The sequence below is a fragment of the Meles meles genome, chromosome 3 (genome assembly GCF_922984935.1).
Source record: "Meles meles chromosome 3, mMelMel3.1 paternal haplotype, whole genome shotgun sequence".
NCBI classification, from domain to species: Eukaryota; Metazoa; Chordata; class Mammalia; order Carnivora; family Mustelidae; genus Meles; species Meles meles.
Genome location: NC_060068.1, coordinates 139,848,169 through 139,874,376, shown reverse-complemented (window position 1 = coordinate 139,874,376; position 26,208 = coordinate 139,848,169).

The following is a 26,208-nucleotide window of genomic DNA, read 5'->3' as shown; positions in this document are numbered from 1 at the left end:
GAAAGAACTTAGATGTCCATCAACAGATGAATAGATAAAGAAGATGTGGTATATATACACAATGGAATACTATGCAGCCATCAAAAGAAATGAAATCTTGCCATTTGCGACAACGTGGATGGAACTAGAGGGTATCATGCTTAGTGAAATAAGTCAATCGGAGAAAGACAACTATCATATGATCGCCCTGATATGAGGACATGGAGAAGCAACATGGAGGGTTAGGGGGATAGGAGAAGAATAAATGAAACAAGATGGGATTGGGTGGGAGACAAACCATAAATGACTCTTAATCTCACAAAACAAACTGGGGGTTGCTGGGGGGAGGTGGGGCTGGGAGAGGGGGAGGGGAGTTATGGACATTGGGGAGGGTATGTACTATCATAAGTGCTGTGAAGTGTGCAAACCTGATAATTCACAGACCTGTACCCCTGGGGATAAAAATACATTGTATGTTTATAAAAAAAAAAAAGAAAGGATGAATACCCAGCTTTTGTAGCAACATGGACGGGACTGGAAGTGATTATGCTGAGTGAAATAAGTCAAACAGAGAGAGTCCAGTATCATATGGTTTCACTTATTTGTGGAGCATAACAAATGACATGGAGGACATTGGGAGATGGAGAGGAGAAGGAAGTTGAGGGAAATTGGAAGGGGAGGCGAACCATAAGAGACTATGGACTCTGAAAAACAACCTGAGGGTTTTGAAGGGGCGGGGGGTGGGAGGTTGGGGGAACAAGGTGGTGGATAATAGGGAGGGCACGTATTGCATGGAGCACTGGGTGTTGTGCAAAAACAATGAATAATGTTATGCTGAAAAAAATAAATAAATGTTAAAAAAAAAAAAGAAACTGTCTTTCCTTCTTCCTTTCTAACGGACTTAATTGAACTACCAATATGCGGAAATCAAAGTCTACATTCTCCCATGTCTTTTACAGGTCAGGTGTAGGGTGGCACTCCGTGTGAAGGAAAGTCCTTGGATAGTGAGTGCCTCCCTGGAAACTGTTCAGCATGATTAAGTATAGTGAGGTGTACTCTTGAGCTTGTATCCCTCCCTCCTTTCTTCATCCTGAAATGTGGATGTGATGTCAACGTAGCAGCAGCAGCCGTGAGCTAAGAAAGAAGGGTGAGAGGGGCAGAAGCAGCCTGCGTCTCTGATGATTTGCACCTACCATACTTGCAGCCTGAGACTGCCTAGTCCCAGACTTCTTCTAACTGAGAGTCAAATAAGATCTACACCTTTTTTTAGAATATCTTTGCATGTGTTGTATAGAAACATAGCCTCAGGCAGGGATTCAGACATAAACATAAAGGAGAGACCATACACATTAAGGAAAGGAGAAGTAGGAGAGCAAGAATGTGGTCTTGGGCAAAATCTAATCATGGTCTGATCTACTGGAATCTGGGGGATCTCTGAAACACAAGCTGCTCTGCAGAGTTGTCCCGCATGAAACAAAAGGGCTAGCCTCTTACATCACATATAAGGCAGCCACTGGCTATGGGCTACCCCCAGACAGGGGTATGTGCATAATATTCTGGATGAGACTGCTTTTGCCAACTGAGAACAGTTCTCCAGAGATGAATGACAGAGAGAGCAATCAACCAATGCTTTATGGTCTGGGGTCTGGGTGTGCCGGCCCAGTAAAACGAGCGAGGCAGGGCACTGCGCTGTCTTTTAATAGCCCACTTCCACTGTTGACATTAAATTGATTTTACCCAGTTGGATTCTTGAAGATTCCTGGGGAAATAGTCAAGAAGAGGATTAGTGGAATGAACTCCAGCGCTGCTACAGTTGATGCTGAGGCTGTGACAGATACTCTTCATTCCCCTTCTCTACCGCCTCGTTCTAGATGATTTTCACTCTCAGACAGGACTTCCCAGGTGTAGGTGGCTTGCCTTAGGATAATTCAGACCCTAAGAAGTATGAGCTCCCTGGTTATCATTCCCTTACCAGGCTGTGAGTGCTCTACTTCTCCATTTAGAGTTAAAGTGGCTTGGGAGTAACAGAGATGACCCAGCAGATAATCTGGGTGTCAAACCTCTGCCTTTCTGCTCCCCTTAAGTGACAGAAGTCCTACCTCTCATAATGGTCAGGGTTAATGATAGTAGGAAAACTCCATTCTGTGGTTGCTGATGTACTGACAGTAAACAGTAACACTTTAGCTTTAATTTAATGGTTCTTTACTGTGTCTGCTGCCAGAACTGTCCCCCTCTGTGAACCAACATCCCCTAGAACCACAGAGCCTAAAGTTGTGGCTATAGGAAGCACATACTGTCCAGCTGGTAATTGAGAATGATGGTGAGAAGTCTCATTCCTTCTTTCACTCCTTGGTTTCTAGAATAGTCATTAGATTCCTTTTTTTTTTCTATTTCATAGAAATACTGTGATTCAGAATAATGTTATAGCTATAAAAGTAGTTTTCACCTGTTGAACAGAATGGTGTTTTAATGTTTATTTAGCTAATGTTGTTATTCCTTAAGTGATCAGTTTGGAAGAAGTCTATGTGAAATGTCTTTTGGTTTAAGAGTAGAATGAATCCTGAAGGATGGCCCTCCATCCTCACAGGGTGGCATTTCTAAATGGCACGTTAGTTGTTTGTTTAATAAGCCATTTCATCATTCTTTTGCGATGGCAGCTTCTGGAAGTATATGGCAGCATTCAAGGAACCCAAGGCTATAAGCTGCTTCGCCCTCCTACTGAACACGGGGAAGAATTCATTCACTGCCTAGCACATATACAAAGCTGTGCTTTTCTGTATTAGTGCATTCAGAACAAAAGTCCCAGTTGGGGCTTCTTCTTAGTTACTATTGCTGTTTAATCCACTGCTGTATTTCATGGTCTACCCATTTCTTTTCAGGTGCCAGACTGATTAATTATATGAGATTATGATAAGGACTGTTATTCCTGCATCCTTTATGTCTTTGAGGGCGGCCCTCATCTCAACCATTCTACCTAGGTGCAACACTGCTTTTAACATACCAGCATGGAGTACACTTGGTACTTGGTACTTGGTACTTGCTATCTTGGGGCTGCTACTTGGTCTTCCTACTAGCATAGTTCTTACCCTGTAGGTAAAGGAATCAATGTAAAGCTTCTACCAACTGCTCGTTATGTTCATTCTGATAATACGTTGGGGATCTGGGGGAATGCCCACCAGCTTGTCTGCAGGGGAGGTCCTATGAAAGAGACTGGGCTAGAACTCCATAGGGCCATAAATGGTGCTTTAGTTCTTGGATAGCATCATTAACTTGGGTCCTATATCTAATAGCCCTTGAAAGAACTGAATAGTCTGTCTTCTGCAGTATATTACTCAGGAAAATGGCTAGAGGTCTTTCTGGGGAAGGACTAGTTGAAATCCGTATGTCCACTTGCCATGGTTCTTTATGGTCTTTTGCTCCTGGGGACGTGGCCTCTTCTTCGTGGGTCTTGGGCCTGAGAAGGCATGGGTTTGGGAACTGCACAGGGTCATGACTTTCCACTGGGCTTCCCAATTAACCCAGGAACGCCAAGTTCTATTAGCCATCCCCATCAAACCCAGCAGGTGCGGCCATGTCCCACCCCGTGGCTGCCAGTTTTAGCTTGCTGTTGATTATGGTCCTGAGTGCCCACTCCGCTTTTGATGTTCCAGTGCTGCCACCTAGCCTTGAGAGCTGGTACTCTGCCATCTCCTGTTGCTACTAGAAAGCCCAGTTCTGCTGCAATATTTCCTACTGTGTCAGCCAATCGGAAGCCAATCATCAGTGAGCAGTGAGTGATCAATCATTGTTAAATCTCGTTAGAGAATATTGCCCCATACCCAGAAATTCTCCCTTACCCGACCATATATTCCACCCTTCCCCACCTTGATCCAGCACTTGATCCATTCCCTAGCAGAGTGTCTAGATACCTGCAGGATATGTAGACCTGCTTTATAGCTTCATGGACTTAGAATCCCTCATCTCTTTTAGAGCGTCCGTAACTCTGCCAGTTGAACCACAATAAGATGTGACTTTTGCTCTTGGTCTGGTGCCCAGAAAGTGGGTGAGAACAGATTCTGAGAAAGACCAACGTTGTCTTCTAAGGCACCTGCCCCATTTAGAGTTTCTTCAAAGTCACCTAGCAAGGGAATACTTGCCATTTCTATGAGCCCAGAAAATACAGGGTTATCTGGGGGTTGAAAATGTTGAAGGACATCTATGTAGATATCCATATCCAAGTGGGGAGGATATCTTTCCTTAACAGGGACCTGAAGATAAGAATTCCATTTTTTTCTGAAATTCTGCCATTTTTACAATCAATTCCTGTGCCTAATGTTCAGTTTTGTGTACTCATTTGCTACAGGGTATTGGACTCTTTTTTCTGATATATAATGTTATTAAGGCATGGTTTACATAGCCTATAATACACTCATTTTAATTCACATTTACACAATGTAATGATTTTTTAAGTAAATTTACTGACTACTAAATTCACATAATCATAAATCAATTTTAGAACATTATCATCACCCCAATAAGATCCCACATGTCTACTGTTAATGAAAAGAGAAGGTCTCTTTAAAATGTTCTGTGCCTATTGTGGTCTTTTGTCTAACATTTTGGAGAACAAATGTCCTTCCACTTAAATGTGGTTCCAGAACCAGATTGAGGTGGATGGAGCAGTAAAGGGGTCTATGAATAGGGAAAATACTTGAGTACCTTTTTTTTTTTTTTCAAGATTTTATTTATTTATTTGACAGAGAGAGAGAGATCTGGTGAGAGAGGGAATGCAAGCAGGGGGAGTAGGAGAGGGAGAAGCAGGCATGCTACTGACCAGTGAGCCCGGATGGATCATGACCCGAACTGAAGGCAGATGCTTAAGACTGAGCCACCCAGGCGCCCCCCCACCCCGACCCCCGGAGTACCTTTTTGACCAAACCTGCCAGGAAATGGGTAATCTAGGTCATTGGTCATTGCTCTCTTTGGAGCAACAGTCTTAGCAGTGATCCACAGAGCTGCTCAGCTAGTGGTTCCTGAATTGGGAGGAGCCTCAGAATCACCAAGAAAATAGATCATGAATGCATATTTTGGGCCCTGTTGCCAGAGATTGTAATTTGCCAGGTCAGGTGTTACAGATTTACTTTTTTAGCATGATACCTTGATAATTCTTGTAACTTACCTGAATTGGGAGCTATTATTCTGGATAGTGTGTAAGTTTGCTTTTTCAGTAGTATTCACATATTTTTTTCTAGGAAACACATTTGTGGTATTGGGCCAGGAAAGAAATATATATACATATATATATATATATATGTTTTAGCCCAGCACTTTGGTTATTTCATACTCTTGTGTGTAAAGATGTGCATCTTTTTTCTAAACTGGAAAAAGTATTATTGCCTTTGCCCTCTAATTCCAGCTGTAACACTTAAGTGTGTGTAATTAGTGATCATAAACCTAGGGCAGGCAAGGATGACTTGGGAACCTGATATGACCCCGAGGTAAAGAAGCTGAAGTTCATAGCATATTGGAAACATAGAATGGGAATCCTTGGGATTTCCAGAAAAGTTGTCACTTCTGTAGAATTTCCACAAATGTGTCCATACCATCTTGTATGATTCTGGCTTCAGAATCTCACAACTCTGATTAAGTAATGTGATTATTTAGAATGGAAGGGGATATTTGGTCATAACATAGGTCAAATATTAACATCTTTACCCTTGCTTTCTGGAAATGAGTCAGGGGTCACTCTAGGAAAATCTAACTCTTTTTAGCCATGTCAGATTTCTCAGCAAATCCTCAAAGCTCTACCTTTAAATTAATTTCAAAATTGGATGATTCTCCATCTTTCCCCCCAACCCCTATAACCACTTTGGACCACACTTCCATTGTTTCTTTTGAATTACCATAATAACCTGTAACTGGACCCTCTCCAGCCCTTGTCACCTACTAAACATGCATGCATACGTTCTGTTTGCATTACAACACACTAATGGACTCTGAAAATCCAGTCTCTACTACAAATCCTCTAGTAATTATGCATCGACCTCACAGTAAAAGCCTCTTTATCATGACTACAAGGTCCCTCCAATACCTCTCCTAGCTCACCCCTACTACTCTTCTCTTCCGCATCCTGCTTTAGCCACAGTGGTGAGCTTTCTGTTGCTTGAACTGCCTCAGGATATTGACACCTGCTGTTTCCTCCATCTGGAGTGTTTTTCCCCACACGTGTGCATGGCCCACTCTCTCAGCCCTTCCAGGTCTTCGCCTAACCATCATCATCTCAGTGAAGCCTGCCTCGGCCATCGTATTTAAAATTTTAATCCTGCCCAGGACACATTAATATTTTGCCACGTTTCTATGTTACATCCTTAGCACCTAACATGATCTCTTTATGATGTGTTGTATTTACATACCTTACTGTCTGTCTCAGCCAGGGTAACGAAAGCTCTGTCCGGACGGAACAGTGCCTGGTTCTAGGTGCTCAAGAATAACTTGCATTAGTGCAAAGAGATCTCTTGTATAACTGTTGGTTAATTCTCCATTTTAGCTGAGGAATTTCTTCTATATTGTGAATGTGATCAAGTGGAACTCGAATCTTCAGAGCTCAAAAAAGGATGGATCTCTGAGAATTAGAGAACACTGGATATTCTAATCAAGCTCATGCATGTCCTAAACCTCTGCCTTCAGCGATCAGAATGTGAAGTCTTCAGGGAGTCTTGAGTAATGTTTAGACCAGTCTTGTATTTTGCAAATAAGGGAAATGAGGCTGAGAGCAAAAATGGAATTGCCTAAGGTCTGCAAAGTGAGTGGCTATGCCGAGGTAGGATCCTGCCTCCTCAGCAGCAATATAATATTCTGCCTTTCTTGGTCTTGTTGACAAGCGAATATTTTCTGATAACTTTGGAACTGAAGTGTTCTTAAATAAACAACAGTTGTTATTCTTGAGAAGAAAAACAGTTTGGGTTTTAGCAAAACCTTGCTCAGCTTCTCCTACATAATCGTTTCATACCCAGTAAGTGATTCCTAAAATATTCCTGCATATTTACATGCATTTTTTTTTTACTACATATAAACACAATGAACTATGTGCAGTTTTGACAGGGTGCCCATGTTCTGAGAACTCTGAAGGGCAAGAGTTGTCATTGTATGTATTCGGTTATTTAATAAGTACTAATTGAATTCCAGTATGTGCAAGAAATTATCCTAGACACTGAGAGTCCAGTGACAACACAGTGGAGGACCTTGTAGAGGACATGGATGACAAAGGGATGATAACAAAAATAATTGCAGATAACAGTATGTGCTTTGAGGGAAACAAAACAGACATGCAGGAGAGACGGGATTAGAAAAAAAATTCTGAGAAGGTGATGGCTGAATAGACTTTTGAAGGAAAAGAACCAATCAGCCATTTGATGATATGGGGATGGAGGGCTGCAGACAGGAACAGAAGTTTTAGGGTGGACTAGGCTTATCATGATCAAGGAAGAAAAGAAAGGACAAGCTGATTGTGGCATTGCAAACAAAAGGAAGGTTGGTAGAGGATGAGGTCAGAAAAGGAGCAGGAGTTGATCACCAAAACTCATATCCCGGTGAAGATCTTGGGAAACCATGGGGTGTAGTGGTTTTAAGTGGGGAGTAGGCGTTCTGGATGAGATTTTGAAAATCTCACAATGGTTAATGAGTAGAGAATGTGTTTGAGAGGAACAGAAGTAGAACCAGTCAGATTATAGGGAGAAAAATTCCAGAGAAGACAGTGGCTTGGAGAAAGGAGGTTTCAGTGGGATCCCATCATGTGGTATGGGTACCACACTAACCACTGCTCAAGCAACCAGATCTCATAAACTGTCTGGATATGTACAACCCCTTCTGGAAGGAAAAAATGGAAATACTGGATAGGTTTGGTCAATTCCATCAAAAGGGGATACATGGTTGCATATGGTTCAAAGGCACACTTCACGGATCACTGGATCAAGATGATATTATTTTTTTAAAAAGATGCAGGGCCACCTGGGTGGCTCAGTGGGTTAAGCCTCTGCCTTCAGCTCAGGTCATGATCTCAGGGTCCTGGAATGAAGCCTCTCATCAGGCTTTCTGCTCAGCAGGGAGCCTGCTTCTTCCACCCCTCTGCCTGCCTCTCTGCCTACATGTGACCTCTGTCTGTCAAATAAATAAGTAAAATCTTTTTTTTAAGATCTTTTTATTTATTTGACAGAGAGAGAGGTCACAAGTAGGCAGAAAGGCAGGCAGAGAGAGAGGGAGAAGCAGGCTCCCTGCTGAGCAGAGAGCCCGATATGAGCTTTGATCCCAGGACCCTGAGATCATGACCTGAGCTAAAGGCAGAGGCTTAACCCACTGAGTCACCCAGGTGCCCAAATAAATAAAATCTTTAAAAAAAAAAAAGATGCAGAAAGGATTGTTCTGTGGCCACACAAACGTGGGGGAACAGACCCAGCAAATTCACTTTGAGAATCACAGTGCACATTAACTTATTCTGAGAGGTCTAGCAGTAAAGGCATTTAACGCTGTCTTTCCCATACTTCCTAAAACACTTTGATCAAGAAACCCTGTTTCCTTTTCTGCCTTCCTCCCAGAACACTCACTAGTAGGGTGAGGGGCATGGTTTTGAGTCAGCTGATGCAGGGGAAGAGAGACATCATGCTCCGTTGGGATACGGACTTCACATTTATGCTCTTGGACACACCACTTTTCCTGCTGGAACCTCCGTGTCCTCATCAGTACAAACATAAGGTCAGAATCATGGGTCACTAACCTCACTTTGTTTTATCCAGAAATTTTGGGTAAAGTTGTTTTTCTGAAAATCCTCAAAGGGTAGTTGCTTGGGATAAAGCTGCCAACTCAGTTTAAATGATAGTTTGGTGGTACCGCTTCAACCCACCCTTCTCTCCCTGAGCTGATCACGGCTGGCTTTCTTTATACTGTGTTCAGTATTTTTTTTTTTTTTTAATTCTCTTCCCTTGCAAAGAAGGCATTTAGTAACTGGATCAGAAGTGCTGCTGGCCCAAGGTCTGAATCTCCTAGGAGAAGAGTTACAACACAGTAGAGCTGGGTCAGACCGAAAGGATTTACAGTACAGCTGGCAATACTCACTCAGAGGTTACTAGGCAACTGTGCAGCGCGGGATTGAACAGATATTGATACTAAGACTGTGTCTTGTAAGCCCATTTGCTTCAAATCTCAAGGGATGCATTTCTTAGCAAAAAGAGCAGAGTATTGAGAGAACATTCTTTTGTTCAAAGAATTTTCTGTACTCTGAAAACAATGAAAACTTAAGGCACGTTTTTGCATGTTTAAGGCTGCATTAGCTCTTCAACCAAAAGATCCATCCTGCCTTCTATCCTTCCTTCATGTTTTTTTCTTTCTTTCACACTTAGAGGATGAGCCATCAGCCTATTTCGTGGGACCCTGAACATCCTTAGCTATGCCTTTGGGAACTGTAAGCAAGCCTACGGAACAGGCAGGCAGAACAGAGGATGACTATCAGGAGGCTGGTGGAGGGAATGGGGTTACAAAGCCATGGAATCATGGAGGTAGGAGAGAGGAAGAGAACGAGAAAGGATAAGAAAAGTTGATGGAGAAGTACACTCGGTTTGGAGAAGGGACGATAGAGGAAGCATTTCCAAATTACTCTTACTTTTTGGTTCAAAGATACATAAGGACAGCTAAGCCAAGTCCATTGGGGTCTCTATCCCTTTCTTTGTTATGGTAGCAATAGAATAAAATGTATTAAACAATCTATTCCTAAATAGGTTTTGGTATTAATCCCAATGTGTTTGCCTGTGTGTGGGGGTGAGGTTCCCTATACCAACAAGCAGTTTTTGGAACACCACCAGCCTGTTGTCCAATTCAACTCAATTCTCACACTACCCAGAGAGAGCATCAGATCCCACAGGTTGAAGATTCAGTCCCACAAGATGCCCCCTACCAACACCCCCATGCTCCCCCCCCAAGCCCCCGCCAAACCCTCAGATGCCAAATGCCAGCCCAGTGTGTTTCCTGTGATTCTGATTAACCTTCTACACATTAGAGCTTCCCATGATCTCCTCTTTGGACTTCAGCTGCCAATCAGAAGTTGCAGTTGTTACCTGTATGTCCAACTGACTATATAAATCAGGTTTCCAAGACCCCTTTCTAAGGTTCACTTAATTTGCTACAGCTAATCACAGGACTCAGACATTGTAGTTACTAGATCACCAGTTGGTTATAAAAGGCTATCACTCTGAAACAGCAAGAGGAAAGAGAGGGATAAGGCAGGGCATGAAGAAAGAGCTCTGGGCTTCCAGGCTCTCTCTAGGCACACCACTCCCCCAGTCACCAACCCAGAGGCTCTCTGAACCCTGTGCTTTTGGATTTTTATGGAGACTTCATTACATAATCATAATCGATTAAACCATTGACCATTGGTGATTGGTTCACCCTCTATTCCTGCCCCCCTCCAGGAAGCGGGGGTGGATATGAAAATTTCCAGCCCTGTGATCACAGGGTCAGTTCTCCTGGCAGCCAGCTCCTACGTTAGTTATCTAAGGGCTTTCCAAGTCCTTCCTTAACAGAACAAATAACACCTTTATCTTTCCTATCACAGGAAATTGCAAGGTTTTACTTTTTTTCTCATTTTAAAAAATTCAAATTCAGTTAATTAACATATAATGTATTGTTGGTTTCGGAGGTTCAGGTCAGTGATTCATCAGTCTTTATAACACCCAGTGCTCATTACATCATGTGTCCTCCTTAATGTCTATCACCCAGTTTCCCCATCCCCCAACCCGCTCCCCTCCAGCAGCCCTGTTTGTTTCCTATGGTTAAGAGTCTCTTATTTTTCCTCTCCCTCTCTGATTTTATCTCGTTTTATTTTTTCCTCGCCTCTCCAATAATCCTCTGGTTTTGTTTCTTGAATTCCACATACGAGTGAGATCATATGATAATTGTCCTTTAGAAGCTCTTTGCCAGAAACAGAGTTTTGTCTTTGGCAGCTCCGTGTCTGAGCTTTTCCTCAGATCCCAGTAATCTGTTTTGGGAAAGGAGATAGATGTGGCAAGAGAAGCACACTGAGTATAAAGAATGAATCCGGGAGAGAAAACTGACCAGGGATAGAAGAAACGAATTTGTTGGGTATGCAAGGATGGGGGCAGACAAACATACTGGGGAAAGACCTTAATTTGGTGAGAGTTTCAATGAGGTTGAGAGTAAATTGGGGCAGAAAAGAGGCTTTGGAGCAAGTATGGGTATAGGAAAAATAGTGTGTGAGGAAGGAGAGAGAAGATTTCCATAGAATGTAAATTGGAGCTTCTTCTATGATGTTATTGAAGTAAAACCAGTAAAGATGGCGATCACTCGTAAGCCTCTGAGCCCTGTCTGCTGCTTATGACACAGATCAAGGACTGGATGACATGCAGCCACAGGAAAGATGAAAAGGTGGGGAAGAGCTGAGAGGGCTAAGTGGGGTGATCCATACACAGAAGTAAGTACATAGTAAAGGGAGGGAAATGTTCCCTATTTTCACCAAAGGCTCAAAATTCTAAGCCAGAAAATTTAAATTGCAATGCACTTCTTGGTGGTTCAAGTGTACTAGGAAATTTTTTTGATATTCACCTAACTTGACAAATCTGATTCCTGGCATTGTTAAGAAAATGTTGACTGTGGCATCTTTCTGGCTTACAGAGAGAACACCTCTTTTGTGGGAGAAGAATACATTGAACCGATTTCCTGGTCTGAGCATTTGTGATTTAATGATTCAGCACCTCTGAAACAAATTTTAAAATAGTCAACATCAATTCTGAATGCTTTTCCCAACACACTCTTTTCGCTGGCTTTGCCCTCTTGAGATTTGTTTGCTATCAATATTCCTTACATTGCTTTCTGTCTTATTTCTGAGGCTGCATTCACAGAGGCTACGTGGAATGAAATCACCATCCTATTTCTATTCATGTAGATGTCCAGCAGGATTTTGCAGAGCCAGCAGTAATCACCCCCAGGATTCTGCAGTGGTCGAGGTACCAGTTATGCTGACAAAGTTCGGTATTGAGAAAAGCAATGGCGTAAGGAATCATACAAGTGTGTTCCGAGGAACATGGAGCATGCAAGATACTGTTTGGCAAAAGAGTTTCACAGTTGAATCAGTTTGCAGACTTCCAGTACTGCTGGTTTAAGATAAAAGCTATTCGGTTAAACGATATCTAGTATCACGAATGCACTTAACATTTTGGTTACCTTGACAAGCCACTGAAACTCTGCAGTTGTAGAGGTTGGAGGTCACATTCTTTGTCTTCTCTACACAATAGGGTTACAACCTATCCTTCAGTTGTGGTGCGGATGGTGAAGTCCTGACTCTATGGTCAGAGAGTTTATATTAGAATTACAGTTCAGCCTCCTAAAGTTGGGTGACTCGGCCAAGTTATTAAATTTGCCTGAGATTTATCCTTAGGTCTAATTAATAATATATTTATCTCACGGGGATGTAAGGCATAGATGAGGTAGCCAGTCTGGAAAAGGTAATTGTTATTACAGAACTACTTAAATCATTACTAGGCCAATCCTAATGAGAAGCAGTACTATCATTAGCAGTAACAATGATGATAAAACGTATTTTTGGGGGAAAAAAAAAGGTAGTAATAGTAGCAGGAATAGCAGTAATAACTATTGTTGATTGAACACTGGGGTTTTGGCCAGGCAGTATTCTAAGAACGTAGAGGATTTTTGTGAGAAATAGCAGTTAGGTATCTAATTATACCTGTTTTTATGGAGAAGAGGACTGTGGTTCAGTCTTGTAATCTGTAAGTAGCAGAGCTAAGCACTCCCATCCAGTGTCTGAGGACTTTTTTTTTTTTTTTCCAAGTTATTTTCACACCCAGTGTGGGGCTCAAACTCCCAACCCCAATATCGGGAGTCTCATGCTCTACCAACTGAGCCAGGCAGGCATGCCAGAGCTGCTGGAGGATTTTAACCTCATTTCTCTCCCAAGTTGAATGTCTTTTTCACTTGCCTCTTGGTGCTGTTTGCCTCTCTGTTCTCTAGCTCTGTGAGGGCTTTAAAAGGAGAAAAACATGTGATTCTTCCCTTCAGAGTTCACCAGCAAATCCCTATGAGTGGAAATTAAAGAAATACAGATGGGATAAGCACTGGAGGCACTTAGATTTTCCTCCTGGGATATAAAAGAATTTCTATATGCTGATCATTGATTGGAAAAAAAAAATGGATGGCACTGGGTTCTCAGAGGAGTTACTGCATGGTGAATCTTCAAAGGCAGGAGCGGAGCCCTCTGTGCTGGGTTGGACCTGTAGCCCTGGTTCTGGAAATGTTGAAGACCGGGCCTTGCACGTCTTGGAAGAAAAATGGGCAAGATTGCCATCTAGTGGACTCTGAGCTAACTTCAGCTTAAAAAAAAAAAAAAAAAAAAAAAGCTGTGTTTAGTGAGACCAATCTAAAATAAGTAACATGAATGGATAGTTGGATTAAATATGTAATGGAGAAATGTAAACTGAATCAGACCAATATTCAATCTGAATTCTGAGTGGATCAATGGAAGCCCAAAATGCATTTTAGAGGTTCAGATGCATAGGTTATTAATGCTAAAGAGAACCTAAGATTAACATCTTCAACCTCTTCTTCTTCTTCTTTTTTTTATTCAGGATTTTTATTTATTTATTTGACAGAGATCATAAGCAGGGGGAGGGCAGGCAGAGGGGGAGGAGGAAGCAGGCTCCCCACTGAGCAGAGAGCCCGATGCAGGGCTCAATCCCAGGACCCTGAGATCATGACCTGAGCCAAAGGCAGAGGTTTAACCCACTGAGCCATCCAGGTGCCCCCTCAACCTCTTCTTTTTGCAGCCCAAGGGAGGTCGGTAACTTGCTTAAGGTCATATGACACGAGGACTTGTACTCAAGACTTGGTAAATCCATGCGCTGGGCTTGGACTTTAATACTGTGTATAGAGCAGGGCACTGTCCTTCATAATATAAACAAAACATGAATTCATCCCAAATTGAATAAATCCAGCTAGCCATTATAGAATCATATTTACAAAAGAAGACGGGTGTTATAAGCAGGAAATTGTTTGAACTCTTTTTGGAAACGTCTCTGCATACCATGGAAGCCCTACTTACTTCACAGTGATGGAAAATAACAGTATTTTACACGGGTTCAAAAGCATTTCTCTGTGTCCGTGATTTAGGGATTTGTTAAATACATGTAACTGAAGAGTAGGTTAGGGAACCACGTTATGATAAAAGCCTGTGGACTTTAATTCTGTCTCCATTCAGCTATCAACTTTTGACTTTTGTGCCCATATTTCCCATAGAAAGAAATTAAGGGGAAAGGAAGGACCAAGAGTTTTACTGCTCGTAAATGTCAGTTGAGATGTTTCAGAGCGAGGAGGGGAATAACTCCTATTCTGAGTCATGGCTATGCTCCGTCTATCCTGTGTTATCTCGAGTTTTCCTTTGTTCTTCTCTGGAGTAGAGACTGTGATAATGGGCCCCTCAGCTCGGGATCCTTGTGAGATTTAAGAGAGAAGATCCGTAATAAGATACTCCGTAGGGATTCTCCATCTCCTTCTCCCTCTCTCTCCTTCCTCCTTCCTCTGGGGAAAGTTGTCATATTTTTATTCAGTTTTCCTAGCCTTTTCTTCTCAAACTCTAAACCAAACCTGCAGAAATCCTGACAGACTAGTTCACTGGATATCCAAACACCCTTCTGGTCAACTCAACCAGTTGTTAATATTTGAAAGTTGTATCCATCATGTCCTCCGTTCCTCAACTCTTCCGAATGCATCACCTAAAAACATTTTCCAGTATAACCGTGCTACCGTGAACGCCACAAAGGAAGATAATTCTGTAGTGTTGTCTAATATGCTTTACACTCAAATTTCTTTAATTGTCCTATGCATGGTTTTACATTATTTTTCAATCCAGGATCCAGCCAAGGTTACTTTTGATTGTTACTTTAGTTTCTTGTCCTCTGAAACCGTATCCCTAAAACTAAATGTTTTGTCAGGTGTTGACTTTTTGGAAGATTTTAGGAAGCAGATTATAACTCTTAGTGATACCAACTGTGATCACTTGATTAAGATGGTAACTGCTAGGTATCTCTGCTGTAAAGGTATATTTTTCTGGTTTTAGGAAGTATTTGGAGGATAATTCTTTGGGACTGTATGAACATTCTGTCCCCAAATAAATTTCAACACAAAGGTTTTATGCATCCATTAGGGAACTGTAGCTGAATTGTTACTAGATTGAAAGTTGAAAAATGGTAATTTTCCTCCTATTTTTTTTGCTACAGTGATTATTTGGCAGTCCTTAAAAAAGAACTTTCCTTTCCCCCCCCCTCTTCTTTCTCTCAGGTGCTATTATAGATCCATTTTTTTTTTTTAACTCTGTTGCCATCATTTTCCTTAAAGTTTAAGTTGTTGCAAATTTGTTGTATGATAGCTCCTTGGGGCCAGATTCTCTTTTATTTCATGTGCTTGACTGTTTCCTTTCTGGCACAAGCTGTTGGAGGCTCCTCTTGTACTTTTCCTAGCCCATCCCAGAATTAGGAATCAGCCCTTAAAGGAATGGAGAATGATACTTAGAAACTGAGACCTGAATGCTAGATGAAGCACTATACAAATATTTTTAAAACCCTGGTGGTAGAGTAAAAATAAGATTAGAGAAAAATGCAGCTGGCTTTGCATATTTTGTCAAACGACCCCTCTGCTTGGTTAAATCCTCCTTCAACTTTAACTTCTCATATTTTCTGAGAAAAAAATAAAGTTCAAGGTCCCTCAGGATTAGGATCATTTTCCCCTAACATATCTGCCTCTGGAGCCCTAAATTTTCCTAACACTCTGCACATGTACAAATATCCAAAGTATATTTTGTCTGAAAGGGATATCTGAGAGTTCCCATATAAACCCCCAGCACCAAACATGAAACACAGACAGCCTCCCCCTCCTGCTAGCCACATCTGCCCCCAAATGGTATATTTGTTACATTGTAACACATTATGATTGACACATTTGTTCACCCAACAGTTCACTCATGGTGTTACACATTCTGTGGGCTTTAACAAGTATATGACATGCATTTACCACTGTAGTATACGGAATAGTTTCATGGCCCTAAAAATCTCCTGTGCTCTGCCCAGTCATCCTTCCCTCTTCCTTAGTCCCTGGCAACCACAACCATTTTTTTAAATCTCTGTAATTCTGGGGTTTTTTGGAATGCCCTATATTGGCAATCATCCAGTATGTAGCCTTTTTAGATTGACTTCTTTCAATAATATGCATTTAAGTTTCCTCCTTGTTTTTTCACGGCTTGATTGCTTATTTCTTGTTAGTGCCAAATTATATTCCATGCTGTGTTGTTACCACAGTTTATCACTTACCAAGGGACATCTTTGTGACTTTCAAGCTGCTATAAACATTCATGTGCAGGTTTTTGTGTACACATAAATTTTCAACTCATTTGTGTGAGAACCAAGTAGGAGGGTTGGTGAATTTTATGGTATGAGTAGGTTTAATTTTATTAAAAACGGTAGAGCATTTAATAAATTGCATACATATGTCCTCACAATTGCCTCCTCTGTGTCCTGTATATAGTACCACAGCTAATAATTTGGGTGCTATTGTTAACTTCTCCATCTTTGTATTGCCTTACAAATATTCCCACCCATTTCTCCAAGAGCAGTACAACGATATGGGTGCCATCTAGTGGACGTAGAGAAAATGTGTTTTCATAGAACCACCACCACCACAAAAAATTACATGTAAAATAGATCAATCAAAATCCCTTCTTTATAAAAACATTTCAATGTTTTGGACCTGGACCAAGTGTTTGGACTACAATGGAGTCCCAAATTTGGAGAAACATGGTAGGAAATTAGCAGAATTAGGCAGCCAGTTAATACCCTGAATTTCCAAATGTATTCACTAAATTGACTTCAGATCTTCATACATATACAGAGCTTTGGGGGGGGTGGTGAAGTGGAAGACGGAATTAAAGGATAAAAAAATGGTCATTGTGTCTAGATCTCCTAATCTTTTTATAGGATAAAAGTAGTTAGAAACGTACCAGTTATGATGATTCACTATTAAACTGTGAATTGCACATGAGAGGAGAGGGAATCCCAGAGGGCAGACTGCTCACTGTAAATGTCACTGAAAAACTGCATGGTCACCAGTCTTGAAATACGAAGAAGCTGTGGATAGGTAACAGGGGAGCATCACGAAAAAAAGGATAAATTCAGGGCAATAGAAAAAAAGTTTTGAATTACAGAGATCCACACATATTATCTACATTTATTCTAATTCATTGGGACTTAGAGAGGAGGCAGGGGGTAAGTGATATAATTGAACTATCTCTAGGAGACTCTAATGAAGAGTAATGGAGATAATAAAGGGTAATGCTAGCACTAAAATTGATGATTGGAAGAGCTAACCCTTGCTGATGTCTCATGTGGAGTCACTGTCCTAATTACTTCTGCATATATTATCTCATTCAGACTTCATAACAATCTGATGAGATCTAGGTATTACAATCATCCTTGTTTTAATTTGAGGAAACTCAGACCTCAAAAACATATTTTTATAACTTTGACTAAATTACAGAGCTAGAAAGTGAAGGAGTCTGGATTCAAGCCCAGAAGTAAGATTTCAGAGCCTGTGTGTGCTCTCTTGAATTCTGCTAGATTGAGTGAAACAAGTGGCAGAAACAGATGGAGGAACCTAAATTACGGACCTGTTCTCTCCTTGACATACCTCGGGCAAATCCCATTCTGTTCCTGCGCATAAGTTTCTTCATCTGCTTAGTGAGACTATCACACCATATTACCTCTACGGTATCTCTGGGTTCTAAAATATGTTGGTTACATTTAGGATGCTCAATGCTTTGTTCTGATGATTGAATAATACGAAGACATCTAAAGTTATAGAATTCCGCTGAAAGTTTATGTTAAAATGCAAGGGCAATGTGATATACTCCTAATTGATCACACTTTTTTCCTATAGGGTTGGGTGTTATCTCTCCTCCCTCATTCGTGATTTTGAGATTTTTTTTTTCTTTTCTTGATGAGTCTGGCTAGAGGTTTATCAATTTTATGGCTTTTTCCCCCCAAAGAAACAGTACCTGATTTCATTGATCTATTATATTGCTTTTGGTTTATTTTGTTTGTTTTTTTAGTTTCCATATCATGTATTTCTGCTCCGATCTTCATCATTTCTATCCTTCTGCTGGTTTAGGTGTTGTTTTTCTTTTTCTAGCCACACTTCTTTTCTGACCTAAAGGGCCTATTCTGGGAGTGCCTGGGTGGCTCAGTTGGTTAAGCCTCTGGGCTCTGCACTGTGTGTGGAGCCTGCTTAAGATTCTCTTTCTCCCTCTCCTGCCGTCTTTTTCAGGCCCCCTCCCCCCAAATAAATAGCCTATTCTGTAAGGTAGGTGTTAAGATTGTCCTATGTGGACAACTCTATTACTATTGTCAGCATGAGGGAAATAAAAACCTACTCTGGATTGAAATACTGTAGGAGAGTTAGCTCAGTGGGAAAAGAAGCAGTGGCAGGCTAGTAGTCATCCTTGACTCACCCCCCACACCCCCAACTAACATCTGTTGGGTCCTATTAATAAAACTTAGAAAGCTCTCTGGAGTCTGTCTGAAGCTCCACTGAATTTACACAAATTTGCTTTGAATCTTTTCAGAGCACTCATTCCCACCACTGTTATCCTAACCCAGGACCTCATCCTTGTTCCTGAAAACTACTGTAATGACTAGGTTACAAGTCTCCCTGCCTCCGGTATGGCCTTCTTCCAATCCATTTTTCACACTGTGGGTTGAGTCAGCTTCCATGGAAGTCTGCTGACACCCATCCAGTAGCTTTTCTGTGCACTTGGGATGTCTTCCCAGAATTCTCACTTCATTCCCATGGTTTAGGAGGTATTTCCTGTTTAAGACACTGCTTACTGTCCAGCCCCTAGGCCACATTGCTCCCTGTCTTGACTTCCTAAAGCTTAGATTTCACTATCATTGAAAAGCATCCTTGACTTTCGTCCTTACGGTATAGGCTGTCTTGACATTCTGTAGTACGTTAATCCTAGTACCTACTACTGTACCATGATGCAGTCACCCTTCTTGCTTATAGGACTGTAAGGACCACAAAGCAAGAATCCTATCTGCCTGCTCATGCTCCTATTTCCCATTTCAGTGCAGTGCTTATAGTAAAAGAGCTAGTGAATGAATGAATACACGAATGAACAAACACACTGAAAAATCAACATTTAAATACCTAGGAGATATCCTAAAGGCCAGGGTTAAAGGGGACTAAAGTTCACATAACCTAACTCCCATGTAGAGCCTGCCTGCTTTTGTATTCCACGTGTACCATGCTTTTGTGTGCCAGTCATAGGTGAGATAAACCCCGGACGGAGGTGTAAAAGGCCTTTATCTTTGCTGCTCTACTGAGCTCTCTGACCCAGAGACCCCCTAGATGCATGAGCCCCTTCTGTCCCCCCCCCCCGAAGCTTCCTTGCTGTCATTCTCTCTGGTCTGTGGTCACCTGTGTGGTAGCCCCTGGAGGGTGTCCTGCTTTGAGGGACTCCTCTCCACTCCCATCCCTGCCCCTTTCCATGCAGTCTTGTCAAAGCCTTGTTCAGCCTTGTGTGCTACTGCTGTCTCATGACCATCTCTTCCCTTGATCAGCTGCGAAATCCCTTGAACTCATGACCATCATTATAATGATGTTGGGTTTTATCTTAAGGGTGATGGGAAGTAGGCATGGGTGACATGATCTAACATTGTAAAAGATTCAACAGTTGTAGAGGACTAAGAAGGGAACAACACCAGTGAAGATACTGCTGTTTTAATCTAGGTGAGAAAAGAGGGGGATAGAATTAGGGTAGCGGTGGTGGAAATGGAGAGAAGGGAATGAAAGCAAATGCATGTTGTAGGTAGAGTGCGAATATACTCCCTGATGGGTTAGAAGTGGGAAAATAAGGAATAAAAAATAAGTATTTGAGCAACTAGATGGATGTCAGGCCATTTATAAAGATGCATAGGATGGGGGAGGAACAGATCTGTGGATTGAAGGGGAAGTAAATGAAAAGCTCAATTATTGATGTATTAACCTTAGAAAATGAATAGTGATTTTTTTCCCCCTCCCTGTTTTTGGAATCTTGTAGGATCTGCTTTATACCAGCAGTGTCCTAAGATGTCATCATGTTATGCCTTGGAATGAGTCCATTTTCATTTTTTGTTCTGGGAATTTGATGGGTGCCTTTGATTGGTAGCAACATGCCCCTTGAGTCTAAGACTTTCTTTGAAAAATTTTAATGTCTTACTTCCCTATATGTACCATGTTTGTTCTTTCTAGAATTTCTATTATTTGGATGTTGGAATGCGCGGACTGTTGATCTAATTTTAAATCTATCTATCTTTGTCTTTTTGCTCTACTTTCTAGTTTCCCTAAACTTTATTTTCTAACCCTTTTGTGAGACTTAAATATCTGCTCAACTTTTTTTTTTTCTCTCTTAAGTAGGCTTCACACCAAATGTGGGCCTCAAACTCACGACCCTGAGATCAGGGGTTGCATGCTCTACTGACTGAGCCAGCCAGGTGCCCACTGCTAAATTTTAATATGTAAGAGCTCTGTTTGGTTTTTCAGAAACCAATCCCTTTTGGCATCCTATATATGTTTTGTTGATAAAATATTTTGAAATATTTATTGTAGTTTCTGACGGGATGTTGGGATATCATTAAGATGTTATTTAAACTTTTCTTCTTAGCTGTCAGCTATATTTTATAACTGGGGCTTGGGATTTTCTAAAATGATTTTCTCAGATGTATGGGAGCTTTGTTTCTTATTTAAGATTGAGGCACTTGAAATCTAGTAGACGCATTGAGCATGGCATTAGTGCTGGTCAACAGTGAGGTTTACCTGGGGGTAATCTGAAAGGACCCTTTCTCTGGGGTAGGAGGATTCCCTGAAATGTAAATATCTTTAGGTCTTTCCTCTAATGGTATTCCTCAGAGGAGACTCAGGGATTCAGATTCCCTACCATTTCAGGGAGGACACTGTAGGCTTGACTGCTCGTTTTCTGAGCTCCAAAGAAGGGGTAGAGCAAGCCATGGCTCAACAGTCGTAGAAACTTCACAATCTAGAGAAGAAAACATCTGAAAAGGAGGGAGAAAAAGAACCTAGTGCCCCTCATTCACAGCCAAAATGTGGTCTGCCAACAACTAGATCTAATTTGGTTCCAGAAAGGGAACTAAAACTCACTTTGCCATAAAGATTAAAGTGTGGCTGGAAATTGCTTGCTATGGAGTTGAGACAAAGTCTTGTGTCTTAAAGACTGACTGATACTTTACCTAAAGGTGACAAGAATAGTCTTGGAGTCTATAAGAATTTTCATTCAGGGACAGAGAAGAGTCCCAGTTGAGCAGGATAAAAGAGGAAATTGCATCTTTTGTGATAACTCTTCATGGTTCCCACTGACTTCAATGTATAGTAATTACATATCTGATGACCAATCTAAGGTTAATCAGCATATTAAATGTCTCTATTAAAATTACAAGGACGGGGTTGGGAGAGGGGGAGGGGATTATGGACATTGGGGAGGGTATGTGCTATCATGAGTGCTGTGAAGTGTGTAAACCTGGTGATTCACAGACCTGTACCCCTGAGGATAAAAATACATTATATGTTTATAAAAAAAAAAAATTGGAAGGGGAGGCGAACCATAAGAGACTATGGACTCTGAAAAACAACCTGAGGGTTTTGAAGGGGCGGGGGTGGGAGGTTGGGGGAACCAGGTGGTGGGTAATAGGGAGGGCACGTATTGCATGGAGCACTGGGTGTTGTGCAAAAATAATAAATACTGTTACGCTGAAAAAATAAATAAATAAATAAATTTAAAATTAGAAGGACCTTAGAGTATTCTATCTCTGATCCCCTTCCAATTTACATGTAATTTTTGGGTAGTATTTATAGTTATTCTTCATTTTATTGTGCTTCCCAGATACTGTGCTTTATACACATTGAAGTTTTGTGGCAACCCTGTGTGGGGAAATCTCTAGGCACCATTTTTTCAACAGCATTTGCTCACTTCATGGCTCTGGGTTACATGCTGTAATTCTTGGAATATTTCAAACTTTGTCATTATTATATTTGTTATGGCAATCTGTGGGCAGTGATTATAGTACACTGAAAAATGCAGACGATGGCTAAAATTTTTTAATGTGTTTTTACGTTATGGTCTGTACATTTCTTAAGACACAATGCTATCACACACTGAATAGACTACAATACAGTGTAAGCATAACTTTTATATGCATTGGGAAACCAAAAAATTCATTTGACTCACTTTATTGCAGTGGTCTGGAACTAAACCTGAATATCTCCAAGGTATGCCTATACTCAACTTTCAAAGCCTAGGATTGGGTATTAATTTTACATTTGCCAAATTCTTGCCATTTTTTTTTTAAATCTCAGAACTTCTTTCTAGGTCATCTTTCAATTTTACGTGATCACGAAATCCTTTAAAAATTTCTTTTTTAAGGTTCTGCTGGTGGCAAGCTCTTAAAAAGTATTTGGAATGTGAAACATGTTTAAGTAGTTTTACTGGGTATTTGATATTTTGAGATTAACATTCACTCTCTGACCTTGAATTCTGCTATCAAGAACCCTGCTTTAAGTTCACTCAGTACTCATCGCTGGGAGTCTGTCTCTTCTCTTGGGCTGCCTTTAAATCCTTCTCCTTGATTTACTGTTTCACAATTGTACTACCATATGGCTGGGTGTGCATTTCTTGTTGTCTTTTGTAGCTGGTTTACATTGGTGTGTAATCTTCTTGGTTTTGAGATACAATTAACATATACATTATATTAATTTCTGGTGTATGATCTAATGACTCACTATTTGTATATATTGCAAAATGATCACCCCAATAAGTCTGTTCAATATCTGTCACCACACGTAGTTACGATCTTTTTCTTGTGATGAGGACTTTTAAGATCTCTATTAGCAACTTTCAAATTTGCAACAGTGTCATTAACTGTAGTCACCATGCTGTATGTTACATCCCGTGACTGACTGACTGACTTATTTATTTTTATTTTTTTAATTAACATATAATGTATTATTTGCCCCAGGGGCAGAGGTCTGTGAATCATGAGTCTTACACAATTCACAGCACTCACCATATAGCATATACCCTCCCCAATGTCCATCACCCAGCCACCCTATCCTTACCCCTCACCCCCCAGCAATTCTCAGTTTGTTTCCTGAGATTAAGAGTCTCTTATGTTTTGTCTCCCTTCCCAGTTCCATGTTGTTTCATTTTTCCCTCCTTCCCCCCACCTGTGCCCTGCCTCTCAAATTTCTCATATCAGAGAGATCATATGATAATTGTCTTTCTCTGATTGACTTATTTCATTTAGCATGATACCCTCTAGTTCCATCTATGTCATTGCAAATGGCAATATTTCAATTTTTTGTGATGACTGCCTCATATTCCATTGTATATATATACCACATCTTTTTTTTTAAGATTTTATTTATTTATTTGATAGAGTTCACAAGTAGATAGAGAGGCAGGCAGAGAGAGAGAGAGGGAAGCAGGCTCCCTGCCGAGCAGAGAGCCCAATGCGGGACTCGATCCCAGGACCCTGAGATCATGACCTGAGCCAAAGGCAGCGGCTTAACCCACTGAGCCACCCAGGCGCCCCTATACCACATCTTCTTTATCCATTCATCTGTTGATGGACATCTGGGCTCTTTCCATAGTTTGGCTATTGTGGACATTACTGCTACAAACATTGGGGTACACACGCCCCTTCGGGTCACTACATTTGTATCTTTAGGGTAAATAACCAGTACTGCAATGGTTGGGTCATAGGGTAGCTCTATTTTCAACTTCTTGAGGAACCTCTCCATGCTGTTTTCCAGAGTGGCTGCACCAGCTTGCATTCCCACCAGCAGTATAGGAGGGTTCCCCTTTTCCTACATCCTCATGACTTACTTATAACTGGAAGTTTATACCTTTGACCCCCTTCACTGATTTCACACACGCCCCCACTCCCCTGCCTCTCAGAACCACCAATCAGTTTGCTATATCTGTGGGTGCAGTTTTGTTCTAAATTCCACATTTAAGAGCAATTGTATGGTATTTGTCTTTTTTCCTGATTTATTTCACTTAGCATAAGGCCCTCAATGTCCTCCTTGTTGAAAATAGCAAGATTTCCTTTTTTTATGGCTGAATAGTATTGGTCTGTCTCTCTATGTGTGTATGCCACCTTTTCCTTACCCATTCTTCCATCGATACACTTAGGTTGCGTTCATATTTTGGCTATTATAGATAAAGCTGCAACGAATATGGTAGTGCGTATATACTTTTGACTTAGCATTTTCCACTCCTTTGGGTAGATATCCAGAAATGGAATTGCTGGGTCATATGGTTGTTCTACTTTAATTTTGTGAGGAAACTCCATGCTTTCCATGGTGGCTGCTCACATCTGTGTTCCCAGCCACAGTGCACAAAGAGGTCCTTCTCTTCACATGCTATCTTTTGTCTTTTTAATACTAGCTACTCGTAGAGGTGTGAGGGAAACCTCACTGTGGTTTTGATTTGCATTTCCCTGGTGGTTAGTGACATTGAACACCTTTCCCTGTGTCTGTTGGCCATCTGTGTGTCTTCTTTGGGTGGTGCTTAATCTTTCTGTTCGCGTTGTGGTAGCGCTGCATTTAACTGTGCCTGGTGTTTACGAAACTTCTGTTTATTCTTTGAGAGAATAAGCCTTTAATTCTCTGTCATAATAGGAGGAGGCCATGAACACTTGCCTGAATTTGTGGAATAAGGAAAGGGATTTAGTGGCAGCAGGAAGCAAGCCCCAGTGCTTGCTTCCTGCCTTAGAGAAGTAAAAAGGTTGAGGTATAACCAAAGTCCCCTTTGATAACCATTTACAAAAACACGGATATTTGAGTGTAAATACCAAGCCCTTAGTAGACATTTAAATTTGGAGTCCTTTCAAAAAGGATGCTGCCGAAGAGGATAGCCTGGCAGCACAAGGAAGCCCAGCATTGAGAGGCTGTGGGACGTATTTCTCAGAGTGGAAGCTGAAAAGGGTCTGGGAGAAGCACCCCTCCCTGAGAGGAGATGTGGCTGGAAGGGCCAGTGCAGGAGACCCTGGAAATCCCCAGAAAGCCTCCTCCCACCCTCAATGGTGTTTTTGTTATCCCCTATCCACTTTGTTCTTCTGGCTTGATTCTCTCTGTTAAATATATTGTAAATATCATCTTAGCGAGGCTTCAGGAGAAAACAAAATGAAATGTCTTTGTTCACAGAAGTTTCTAAATGTTTTTTTCTTAACATTTCAATTGTATTTTATGTAGTATTTGGATTGTACTTAATGTAATATTTAACGGGCATTATGGTGCATAATAATAACTAAACATCTGCGATCCTACCTCCGACCTAAGAGAAGGAAGAAGTTCCTTTGAGCTCATCTTTCTGTGTGGGATCCCTTGGCATCTTCTTCTCACTCTTATTCAGAGAAACTTCCTCCTAAACTTGGGTTTCCTTGCTCATTTTTATTTTACCTCTGACTTTGAAAAGTAAGTCTATTAGGATTTATTTTTTCTTGCTATTGGTAATCCATTATTTAATGTCCTCTGGGGTCTAAATCTGCTGACTCTTATTTGCGGCTTCCTGCTTCCTCCTGTGTTTATTTCTGTTTTTGTTTGTTCTCCTTTAATGATCTCATTTAGGATTGAATTGGATCATGAAACACCCAGGACCCCAGTTAGGGATGTTTTGCACCATACTGTGCTTGTGTTTGATTCTGCTGGACCCCAAGGGGTGCTGCCAAGCAGAAATTCCCTTATTAAGTTTTCTCTGACCAGACAGGTGTGATTGGTTTCCACTCTAGAGGCAGGTGAGAGCACGCTTAGATTTAAACTTCTCAAGGGAAACTCTATGTGGAGACATCTGCAGCCAGGATTTCTGGAAAATTCTCTTCACTGGTGGGTAGAGTTTTCCAGCAGGTAGTCCATCTTCGAGATTCCTGGTTTAATGTGGGAGCTTAAGTTCAGTTCCCCAGTACTTTACAAAGGCTTGGAGTTTCCCACTTCCCCTTTCTCCAGTGAACACACCAATTATAAGAAAACAAAACAGGCTTATTGCTGATAAGGAAAAAGTTTGGGTGGTCTACATAGATCAAACCAGCTACACCATTTCCTGAGGCCATAGACTCATCGAGAGAAAGGCCCTGAATCTTT